Source organism: Geospiza fortis, unplaced genomic scaffold, assembly GCF_000277835.1.
Source record: "Geospiza fortis unplaced genomic scaffold, GeoFor_1.0 scaffold164, whole genome shotgun sequence".
Taxonomy (NCBI): domain Eukaryota; kingdom Metazoa; phylum Chordata; class Aves; order Passeriformes; family Thraupidae; genus Geospiza; species Geospiza fortis.
In genome coordinates this window covers 521109-532210 of record NW_005054426.1, presented here as the reverse complement: position 1 = coordinate 532210, position 11102 = coordinate 521109, and the positions used below count along the sequence as shown (strand labels likewise).

Sequence of the window (11102 nt, the reverse complement as noted above, 5' to 3'; positions counted from 1 at the left end):
AGACCCAGAACCCTCTTGGAAGTGCAGAGTGATGAGTTGAGAAGCAACAGACACAAGTTGCAACAGGGAAAATTCCAGTCAGGTTTCAGAGATCACAGAAACTCCTCACAATGAGGTCAGGCCAACATTGCAGCATGTTCCTCAGAAAGGCTGAGAATCTCCATCCTTGGGAACTATAAAAATGTGAGTGAACAACGCCTTAAGCAAACTGTTCCAAATTTGCCTTGCTTTGGTCAGGGGAGTGGACTGGAAGGTTTCAAGAAACCCTGCCCAATCCGTATCATCCTACAGCTTTGATTAATTTTAATATCATAACTAGATTACCTTTAAAAGCAGGACTACTGAACAGTGCCCACTCTTCCCCATTCCTTTTTTCTTCTCTGTGTGCATCTACAGTTTCGTTGTGATTCTTTGGTTAAGTTTTTGTTCATTTTTTTTCACTTTTTAAAAAAGTTCCTTTGAAAAATTTAGTTCAAACTGGACTTTTAACATTTATTGTTTACCCTTGCTCTCATCCTTTCTCCCAAGCTATAGGTTTTTTTGCTGAACAATCTTTTTTGATCTACTGCATTTTAGTATTCTGATTGCTTTTAAAATCCTCCTTAAAGGAAATTATCACTACATGACCTCAGTGATCTAATTCATCAATTTATATTAAATCCTTCAATATGAGCATTTTTAGTGTTTTTTAATAAGCAGAACTTCAAGAAAACTGAAGTCTTGCCTGCATTTAGATCTTGATCACATCAGATTTGTTAGTTTTGAAAATAACTTTCCTTAACTTATCATTATTGTCACTAAAATTAAAAACCACAGCTATTGTCTGAAGGAAGTTTAGCCTACTACTCAATATAATTTTAGTTGAAACAACTCATATGACTTTATCAACTTGTTGCTTTAAAAGATTTTTAAAAGATTTCCTACAGCTGACATAGCCAATTAGAATTCTCTTATTGTCAATTGTAGACAGACACCTCAGTGTACAAGGTTGTTGTTTGAGGCTCAGAGAAAGAGGGACACAAAAGAACCAGAGGTACCTGCCTTAGCAGGTAAGCGAAAGAAAATTAACCTGGTGAACGATAGCAACAATCAAAAAAATAAAGCTAAGTTAAATAAAAATGTAAAATGCTGCAACTTGAATAATTTTAGATAAAAATAAGTATTACTAGCTACTGATTTATTACAGACAGTAAGTGGTTGATACAATTATTTTCCCACTTAATCAGCTTTATATAATATTGTCATGTTGTGACAAAGAAACCAGTGTGCAATAGGTGCCTGGTATGACATTTTTTCTGTGTCGTTTCTGTTTTTAAAAGCATTAGACTATGTCTTTCCTGATCCTGTATGTACTTATGAAGGAATACATATTTTTGGGCATACCTGGAAGCCAATATAATTTAGAACAGCTGTGTACCACTAACAATTTGACCACCTAAGGTCTTTCTGTCTCAGATTTCTTCCTGGATGTCATAAAGGCTGCTTCCATAAATGAAAATATTTACCCAAATGAAAGTGACTCATCTCATCAGTCCGACTAGCACTGCAGGCAACAATTGAACATGCAAATCAAATGCATTCAAACACCACATCCCATCACCTTTGTTTTCCTGCAATGAGTGCCCCAAAACTCAGACATAACAGACTCAGGAGAGTGATAGCAGGATCCTATAATCATGGAATGTTTAGGATTGGGAGGGACCTTGAAGACCATCTGGTTCCAACCTCCTTGCCATGGGCAGGGACACCTTCCACCAGACTAGGTTGCTCAGAGCCCCATCGAGCCTGGTCTTCAACACTTCCAGGGATGGAGCAGCCACAGTAAATTTTCTTCACTCTTCACCATTAACACAGCTATGGGTTTTGAACAGTTCAGTCTGTACTGCTAGTGGCCTTACATTTCCTAAGTTCTGTATATAGTTCATAATTAATCCTTTTCTCAAAAGCCTGTGATTGTTTTTATTCTCTCATTATATGTCTCCTGTCCTTAGTTTTCAACCCTGCTTCTAACTCAGCATTTATCAGGCTGACAACGTTCCAGCTTCCATGTCAACCCATTCAGACCACCTCTTATCATGTAGTACAAAACTAGGAAAACACACGTTAAAAAAAACTCCAAACATAACTTTTAAGTTATGCTTTAGATGTATACTTTGCTATCCAATCTTAGCCATTCTGGAAGAAATTTCTTTCTTCTTCAGACTGTTAAAAAGCTAGTTATAATTTTTGCTTTATTTTTTCTGATTCAGTTTTTGTCTCTCTGAACCTGCTCTAGATTTTCCTTTCCATGAGGAGAAATTAACTAGCAAAAATTGTCCTCAAGGTCTGGGTTATTCTCTGGTTTAGCACTCAGAGGGAAAAGGGACTAATTATATATTGGAATAAATGAAAGTAGGTGGAAATTTTGCTTTTTAATATGGCAGCCTTCTAAATTCTGAAGAACAAAATGGCAGAATCCAGCCATGATGCATTTGTTTCCATAACTGAACAACCCCTGGGGAGTAATATCCAAGAAACAAACATATTTTGTTATATTTTGATATATTTAGTAATATAAGTGAGAAATAAAAATTTTTCAAGAACATGCACTTATCTACATTCTAAAGCTTTAGACCTGCACCAAATGAAGAGATCACCTGCAAAGTTTCCCACACTCTATATATTATATTTCTTCAAGGAAGATATTCCCAACGCTGTAAAATCTTTTTAAAAAATTGGAAAAAAAGTGGATGATGGAAAATCATGTCATAAAGGACAGCAGAGAAGGATGGGCACTGAACAGCAGTGGGTAGAAGGCACTGTAGTTGCATTACCAAATCAGCTACTTGAAAATCAGATTTTTCTCTTTTCCTTTGAAACGAAAATTCTTACAGACACTTTTCTAGTCTGTCACAGTGAAAGATATTGATTAATAACTTATTAAATGAATTCTATTCCCCCTGTGGAATACATAGTTGGTTTACTGAAGTACACTACATTTCCCTACCATAGGGAATCCAGTATATCATTAATCAAACACACAACTTTAGATGGCATGGTTATTAATCTGCCTTTAGTAAACCCAAGTTACATTTTGTCCTATTGCTAAAGTACTTCTAGTAAGGCTCAAATTATATTTTCTTTCAAAATATGCTTATTGTGGTCAAACCAATTTGTCTGCACTTATATGAATCATTTCTTTCCTGCATTTCACAGAATTGCACAATTAGAGTTGAAAGGGACCTCTGGAGACCATCTAAGATCTCTATCCTGCAGGGTCAGTGTGAGCAGGTTTCTCAGGCCTCTGTGCAGACAGGCTTTACTCATCTCTAGAAATGGAGACCACAAAGTATCTGGGCGAATTACAATCATAGAATTACAGGATAGTTTGAGTTGGAAGGGACCTTAAATCTCAACCTAATTCCAACCCTCTGCCAATGGGCAGGGACACCCTCCACTATCCCAGGTTGCTCAGAGCCCCATCCAGCCTGGCCTAGAACACTGCCAGGGATGGGGCCGTCACAGCTTCTTTGCACTACCTGTGCCAGGGCCTCAGCACCCTCATAGGGAACAATTCCTTCCTGATATCCAATCTAACCTTCTTCTCTGTGTGAAGCCATTCCCCCTTGTTGTGTCATGCCAGGCCCTTGTCAAGAGTCTTTCTCCATCTTTCCTGTGGGCTCCCTTCAGGCACTGGAAGGGCACAATGAGGTCACCCCAAAGCCTTCTCTTCTCCAGGCTGAACAATCCCAATTCCCTCAGCCTTTCCTTCCAGCAGAGCTGCTCCATCCCTCTGATCACCTTGGTGTCAAGGTTTATTTGCTACATGAAATACCACAGTGTGAAGGGGCTTTTAAAAACAATGCCATCATATCCTTAAACCAAGTGAAACACAAAAATCTGCAGATCAGCAGGCAAGTGTTTTTCAATCAAAAACTGAGCAGCTCAAACTGAGTTACTTAGCTCTTTAAGCTTGGAGTTTGTGGAATTACAATCTTCGTGGGATGGATGCCCAAAAGAACTGAATGTAAATGCAGTTTATTTCTTTAAAATTGCAGACAGGATTTCAGTATGCATCAAATAAAAAAATTCTTGGCAACTAACTTAACTGACTGTTGTTTCCACAGCCAGTTTCTGTAAATTTTGTCCCAAATCTGGGCTTCTGTAGGAGATAAATAGCATGAATTTTACCCTCTAAGTGTCCTCAACAGAAGGTAAAAATATACTCCAAGTTACAGGGGTTTGTCACCAGCTCCCAGGACAGGGAGAATACTCTAGTTTTTTTCTTACTGTTTTTTCTAGTGCATTAAATCAAAACCCAGCAGACTTCTGGAGATTTATTTTTCAGCCTGAAAATTTGCTGTGGCACTCCAACCTGTTATTATAGTCTTTGACAGGGTACAATGCAAGTCAGTAGGTGCAGACTTAAGGACTTTATTACTTACTCAGGCAGAACTCCCCTTAATTTCAAGTACTGATGAATGAAATCTATAGAAATTAGTCTTTCCACCCTGTTTAATAGGAAAGAGATCTGCATCGTCTTGAATGCTGTCAATAAGAAGCTTAGGCCACAATTCAGAAAAAGCATTTAATTGTATCCATATCCAGGACGCTGAAGCCTGTGCTTAACTTTAATCACATGCTTGGGTTCTAGTTCTATGATTAAATAATGCAAGCTATAGCATCACCCAAGAGAGAATGCTTCCTTCAGCCAAAATCTTAAAAAGTTACATAAATAAGACCAATAAACAGCAGCCCTGCCTTCTCTTGTTTCTCACTTCAAAACACTCTTCCAACAACCACCACTATTTTTGTTTATAATTTTTTTAGCAGAATCTCACAAGTAAAACTATTTTCTTAAAATTCTTGCTCTCATCTGCACTGTTCAGCCTCCAATAGTTGAATAAAAAAGTATCCAGTATTCCTAATTTAACACATTGTAGCTGTCTAGGAAAAAAAAAAAGTTACTCCTTTGGGAAAGACAAGCAGTGATTTCATTTACTTATAACTGTGAAGAAAAAAGAGTGGAAGATAGATGAACAAGCTGATGTTATTGCAAGTTGATCTCTTGTCATCTCCCTAAGGACACTAAGATGAGGGAAGGGCCTTGAAAACAGGAGAAAGAACAATCTTGTATCCATCCTCACAGAAAGAATAATTAAGGAATTAAGGAATAATGATAATTAAGGAATCATAATAAGTCTCACTTTAGTCTCTTGAAAAGTGAAGAAACTCACCCTAAACACATCATGAGAAGTCAGTATTTGTGAAGAGTCGTTCTGGATTTACCAAGGGTGAATCATTTCCTGCACAAGCCTGGCTGCTTTCGGTGAGGAAAATGACTGGACCTGTGGGCAAGAGGAGACTTGTCCTTGCTATTTGCCTTGACTTCAGCAAAAGTGAGTTCCATGGTTTGGTCAGAGGGTGTTAGTCAGTAAGTGTGCCTGGAAACCTATAACAGCTGGAATACTGCTGTGGTCATCCTAGAACCACCCTGCTTTACAGAAGGGACCAGGAGAAGGTGATGGAATGCTTGGTCCTGGATGATGATTTCAGGCTGGGGTGGGTCAAGAGATGGTCAGTTTTCTTAAGTATGCATCTGCCATCCAGATAGAACTGGACTGACTGAAGGAACAGGTCTCTACTAACCTCCTGAATTTCATCAAGAGCAAATGCCGTTGAAGCAGAAAACTCCTTGGAGGAGAACTGACTCTAGTGAAAAGACCCTTTGGTGTCTGCAGAAAACAAGATGAACAAGAGCCAGGAGTGTGCCCTGACAGCGAAGTCCAACAGCACGTGGGCTGTGTCAATGAGTGGGTCCAGGGAAGTGATTACCTCAGCTTTTCAGCACTCATTAGCCTGTATCTAAAATACTGGTTTGGGCCTTCCAGTAGAAGACATTAATGCCACTACTTATGTAAGTCAAGGGCAGAGAACGTGTCCAAGGAAGAGAAACTGAGGAACAAGTCTTGCTCAGCACAGTTAAGGAGCTCATCAAAAGACAGGGCCAGGCTCTTCACCGTGGTTAATGCTGGAAGTACAAGAGACAATGGGCTTAAACTGAAAGCAGAGATGTTCAGGCTGGATATGATGATAAGTTTTCACACAATGAGGACAGTCAGGGCATGTCCGGAAAGATGCTACCATCTCCATCCTTGGAGATTTCCATAACCCGACTGGGTAATATCCTGAGTAACAGAGTTTGAGATCACACTTTTTGACAGGAGTAGTTATTTGGACTACATAAAATCCTGAAAACCTTCCCAACTTGGAATATTCTACTATAATACACTTCTAAGTATTTTGTTACTTCATATTGAGAGTGTAGGAAGAGCTATTTCCTACTGAAGTCTGGCTGGAACATAATTGTAGACACAGGAGCAGAGCACTGTGGCCATACATTGGGTTCATCCGTCTGATACAAAAGAGGAAATCCCACTGTAGATTTTCTGAGGAACAGGGAGCAAGTGGGACATTTTTAGCTGTATTTCTTCTACTACTCCATACAACGATAACCAAATTCCAAGACAGCAATACTGAGAATGTTTGAACACATGCCATGTACTATAAAATTAAAGAACCCCCACATCTAAATAACACATTGAAAGACCATGTCAACACTCCTTTGAAGACATAAATTCTGCTTATGAATATTTTGGTATGAAACTTCCATAGCCTAGAAGTCGAATAAACATTAAAAAACCCAGAATTATAACAAGTACAAGTATAAAAAAGAGGAAGAAATCTCTGTGGAAGATTAGAATCATATGTGTCCTCATTCATCTTCAGCCATTCTTTTATTTTCATTCAGTCATTTTTTATTTTCAAAAGTTAATGATGCAAGAAATAAGTTGGAAAAGAAACAAAAGTAATTTATTACATACTCATCTTGCTATCACATATGTTTAGACAGATATTTCTCAAAGTAAAGACATGAAAGAGGCCAGAAAGACACTGGCCAGTTTAAGAAATACTGTATCAAATTGATGGGTTTATCGTACTAATAATATGGTTCAATAAATGCTAAAATACTAGGGATTAAAGAACTCTGGGTATATTTAAAGTTCTTTTATAATTCTGCTTGTTCAAACTGGTATTTATGACCAATTATCTTGGTTTTTTCTACAGAGTTTGAGCTAATATTTACAATAATAAGATATTTTTTTTCTTTAGCTAATCTTATCAAGGACTTGCTTAATGAAGAAATGGGCTCCAGTATCTGAAAGGATTTTTAGTCCTTGTGGGAGATTTGCTTATGGAAGATTGGTAATCAACTGCTAGCAAGAATTTTTATTTCATGTTTTTCAATGTTGAAATTTTAAAAATAGATATATAAAGTATTAGCAATGTACAATTCTACTTCATATTTATCTGTATCATCCTTTACACCAGAGACCCTCCTCTCCAAATCAGCTTGCTTTAACTCAGAAAGAAATATTTCTTTTTTGTTTCAATTACCATCTGAATTAACTATTTGAATAATTGATTCTGCCAGTATCATATTTAAAATGAATTAAAGGAAAGACAGAATGCCAGAACCTATTACTCCTAGGGTTTGCTCCAAGTCAGGACACAAGCCAAAAGACAAGCCCTTATTTTTCTATAAAGAGAATTTTTCTTGAGAAATATGTAGAATGAGTTATTCACTTTCCTGCCAAATAGGAAAGATAAGAACACACACACACACACACATACGTGTGTGTATATATATATATACACACACACGTTATATTGAATCATGTTTGCCAGATCAGCTGGACATTTAATGAAAAGGAGTCAGGGTCATCTCTCACAAAAATGACTGGAAGGCTTTCCATCAGCTCCAGTGAGAGTTGGATCTAGCCCCATCTGCGTGTTTTCAGGCACAAGACCAATTTTCATTTCCTGACCTATGTGTAATTCCATTGAGGATTCCACTACTACAGAGAGAGAAGAACATCTTCTCAGAAGACTGCAAATATCCACCACATTTTCAGTTAACATTCTGCACATGCAGTAACTTAACCCTATTCATTAAAGATTTCTATCCACATCTTCTTAAATGAAGTATTATACTTCATTTAAGAAACACAAAATATACCATTAATTGCTTCATTACAAAGCTTGTATCTGCTGTGTTTGCATGAGTGTATTATCAGATACATGCATTCATACATGTGTGTGTAATCCTTCATCTCTGCTGCAAGAACAAAAAAGCCTTTTGATGTATATGAATAAAGGAGCTATACATTGCAAGCCTTTATATCAGAGAATCATAGAATGGGTTGAATTGGAAGGGACCTTGAAGATCAGTCAGTTCCAGCCCCCTGCCATGGGCAGGGACACCTTCCACTAGCCCAGGTTGCTCCAAGCCCCATCCAACCTGGTCTGGAACACTTCCAGGGATGGGACAGCCACAACTTCTCTGGGCAACCTGTGCCAGGGCATCACCACCCTCACCGGGAAGAATTTCATCCTAATATTTAACCTAAACTTGTTCTCTGTCAGTTTGAATTCATTCCCCATTATGCTGTCACTACATGTCCTTGTAAATAGCACGTGACCATAAAGAATTAAGTAGTAGTACTGACTATAAGACAGGTCATTCCAGATTTCCCAAATCAGTCCCTTAGAATTTTCTAAAATCAATGTCATAATTCATAAAGACTGTCTATTTATCTATTTGCTACATAATCTGAGGCATTTCACACAAATGTTTCAACTCCTTTAGCTGTAAATGAATTCTCTCCTGAAATAATAGAAGTTAGTGTTACTGTTCATCAATCTTTTGTGAAGCTCTCTGAGCCCTCACAGTTTCTTTCTCACTCTCCAAACAACCAATAAAATATTTATTCAAACAGCCTGAACACAGTGGTGGAAGGTGAAATTTTGTTCTTTTCTTATTCCAGTAGCAGAAACACACCCAAGTGGTGTTTTGTACGAGAGCTATATTCTAGAACACAAACCCCAGTGGGCAAGTAATATATTAGATGCATCATACTTTGTCTTGCCAGGCTCATCAGGCTGATTTGGAATTTGCTGCCTGGGTAGAGTGACTCATATGTTTACTGGGCCTGACAGGTGCTGGGCATCTTCCACACTCATTAAAGTTAATGACTTGAACAGCAGAGAGAGAAAACTGTGTGCTGGTTTCCTCTGAACGTGAATTCCCAAGTTATCATTTAAGAGAGGATGTAAGTGGTGTGACCTTTCTCCTGCAATCACAAAAGCAGCCCCTAACCAAACCCCTGTCCCCTTCATTGCAAAAATAACCCAATTAACTTCACAGGAACTCCTTGATGGAGTAAGGCAAGGGAAAAATGCACTGTACAAAGAGCTTTGCACATAAAAGCTGCTTCTTGCCATAAAATCAGTCACTTCCTCACTGGAACAGAGGAATTAACATACTGGAAACAAGCCAGTAATTTTATAGAAATATATGCCTTTAAGTAAACTCTAGACCAGTATGCTCACAATAGCCACCCTTTGGCATCATTTCTATCCCAACAAGCCACAGCTGCTGAACTGGAGACTTCTGACTTGATGTTAGATAAGTAATGAGAAATTTTAGGCAGCAGTGCCAGAGCCAATCCTTTGATATTAACTCAATACTACAGTTTTTGACCAGCTACACTAAAAAAGATATGCCTTTAATTTACAATAGTTAGCTAAAAATATTCAGGAGAAAACTTCACAGAGACTTATGCCTTGACATTAGACTGTCAACCAAAACATGAAGAGACAGAAACCTCACAGACATCTGTGTATTCACACAAAACCAAGAAATTAGGAGGATTGAATCTTTAACTACAGAGACATCTCTACTTTGATGCCTGTCCAGCCGCTAGATCTCCCCTAGTAATATGACAAAGTTCTGCACCCTGGCATCCACTCAATAAGACAGAAATATTGAGCCAGAGACCTCACAGAAACCTGTGTCTTAATATTAACCTGCCACACAAAATCTCCTGAGCTAATGGTCTTGCAAAAAGAAAAGGTTGAAATCTCTAAAAATAAGGCTAAATAATTATTGCAATCTTAAATACTCACCATTTTAATGTTTAATTTTTCAAGGCCTTCCAAAGCAAAATGTAATGGTGCATTTCCACAGTTAGGACTGTTTAATGGAACTGTTATGTTTAGGTTTTTTCCTCTTCTGCAGTTCTCACATCAACATCTATTGATCTCACAATTTTATAAGATACCGATGTACAAAGCCATGAGCAATACATCTTCCAAACCCAGACTAATGTGCTGTTTGCTGGACAGAATTAGTAAGCCAGAATGTTCACTGATGGAAAACTGCTCAGTTGCTTGGAATATATTTCAGTAATTTTGGGAACACTAATTCAGAAATTCAGTATTTTTTTCCATCCACATTGGCACAGAAAGCAATATGACAAAAAATATACCATGTTAGACTTTTCATTCTTGATATCTGAAAGGAGCTTTTCCTAGTTTTGTAGCGCTGGATCTTACACTGTTCCTTGTTTTCCACCTATTTACTTAACATTTCTTCTTGGGTTGTTTTTTGGGTTTTGGTGTGGGGTTTTCTCATTTGGTTGGTGTCTTGGGGGATTTTTGTTGGGGCTCTTTTCTGTTTCTTTTTGTTTTACCTTTATATATAATTTATAATTATTCCTGTATCTCAGATAAGCAAGATAATCATAATATTCTACAGCATCAATGGCTGACTTGTTTCCAGTTCCTGTTTACTTTAAGCCAAAAAAACAAAAGCTGAAGAGCAACTATTTTATTGGACTTTTACAGTCCTTGATTCCTCACTTGAAAGCCCAAGGGAGCTATACAATGTGTAAGACCCCACAGTGCTCTGTGAGTGTCTGCTTCTTGGGCAAGATCAAAACCACCACTAAAATTATTGAGAATTTTTCCATGATTTTTCTGTGGTGTTTGGATGGGCACAAGAGGTAACAGACAGGCTCACTGAAATGAAAGATTCCCTGGAAACACTTTACAATGGTGGTCAGCAGAAGAAAGGGATAATGTAGCTCTTCCACAAGCTAAATTGTTGGACCAAACCTGAAAACTTGAAAATTCTCCACTTTGGATACTGATTCTCAACCTGTAATCAAACTAAACTGGTCTTTTTCTCCCTGGAAGCTGAACATGGTATTGGAATGCTT

The 11102-nt window shown here is 37.9% G+C and overlaps 1 protein-coding gene across 1 annotated transcript in view; it reads right to left on the bottom strand.

Annotated features, from left to right (window-relative positions):
- The window catches only part of ANO2 (anoctamin 2), a 143580-nt gene that overhangs the window by 60776 nt on the left and 71702 nt on the right, over positions 1-11102 (bottom strand). The gene's annotated exons all lie outside the window — the stretch shown is intronic.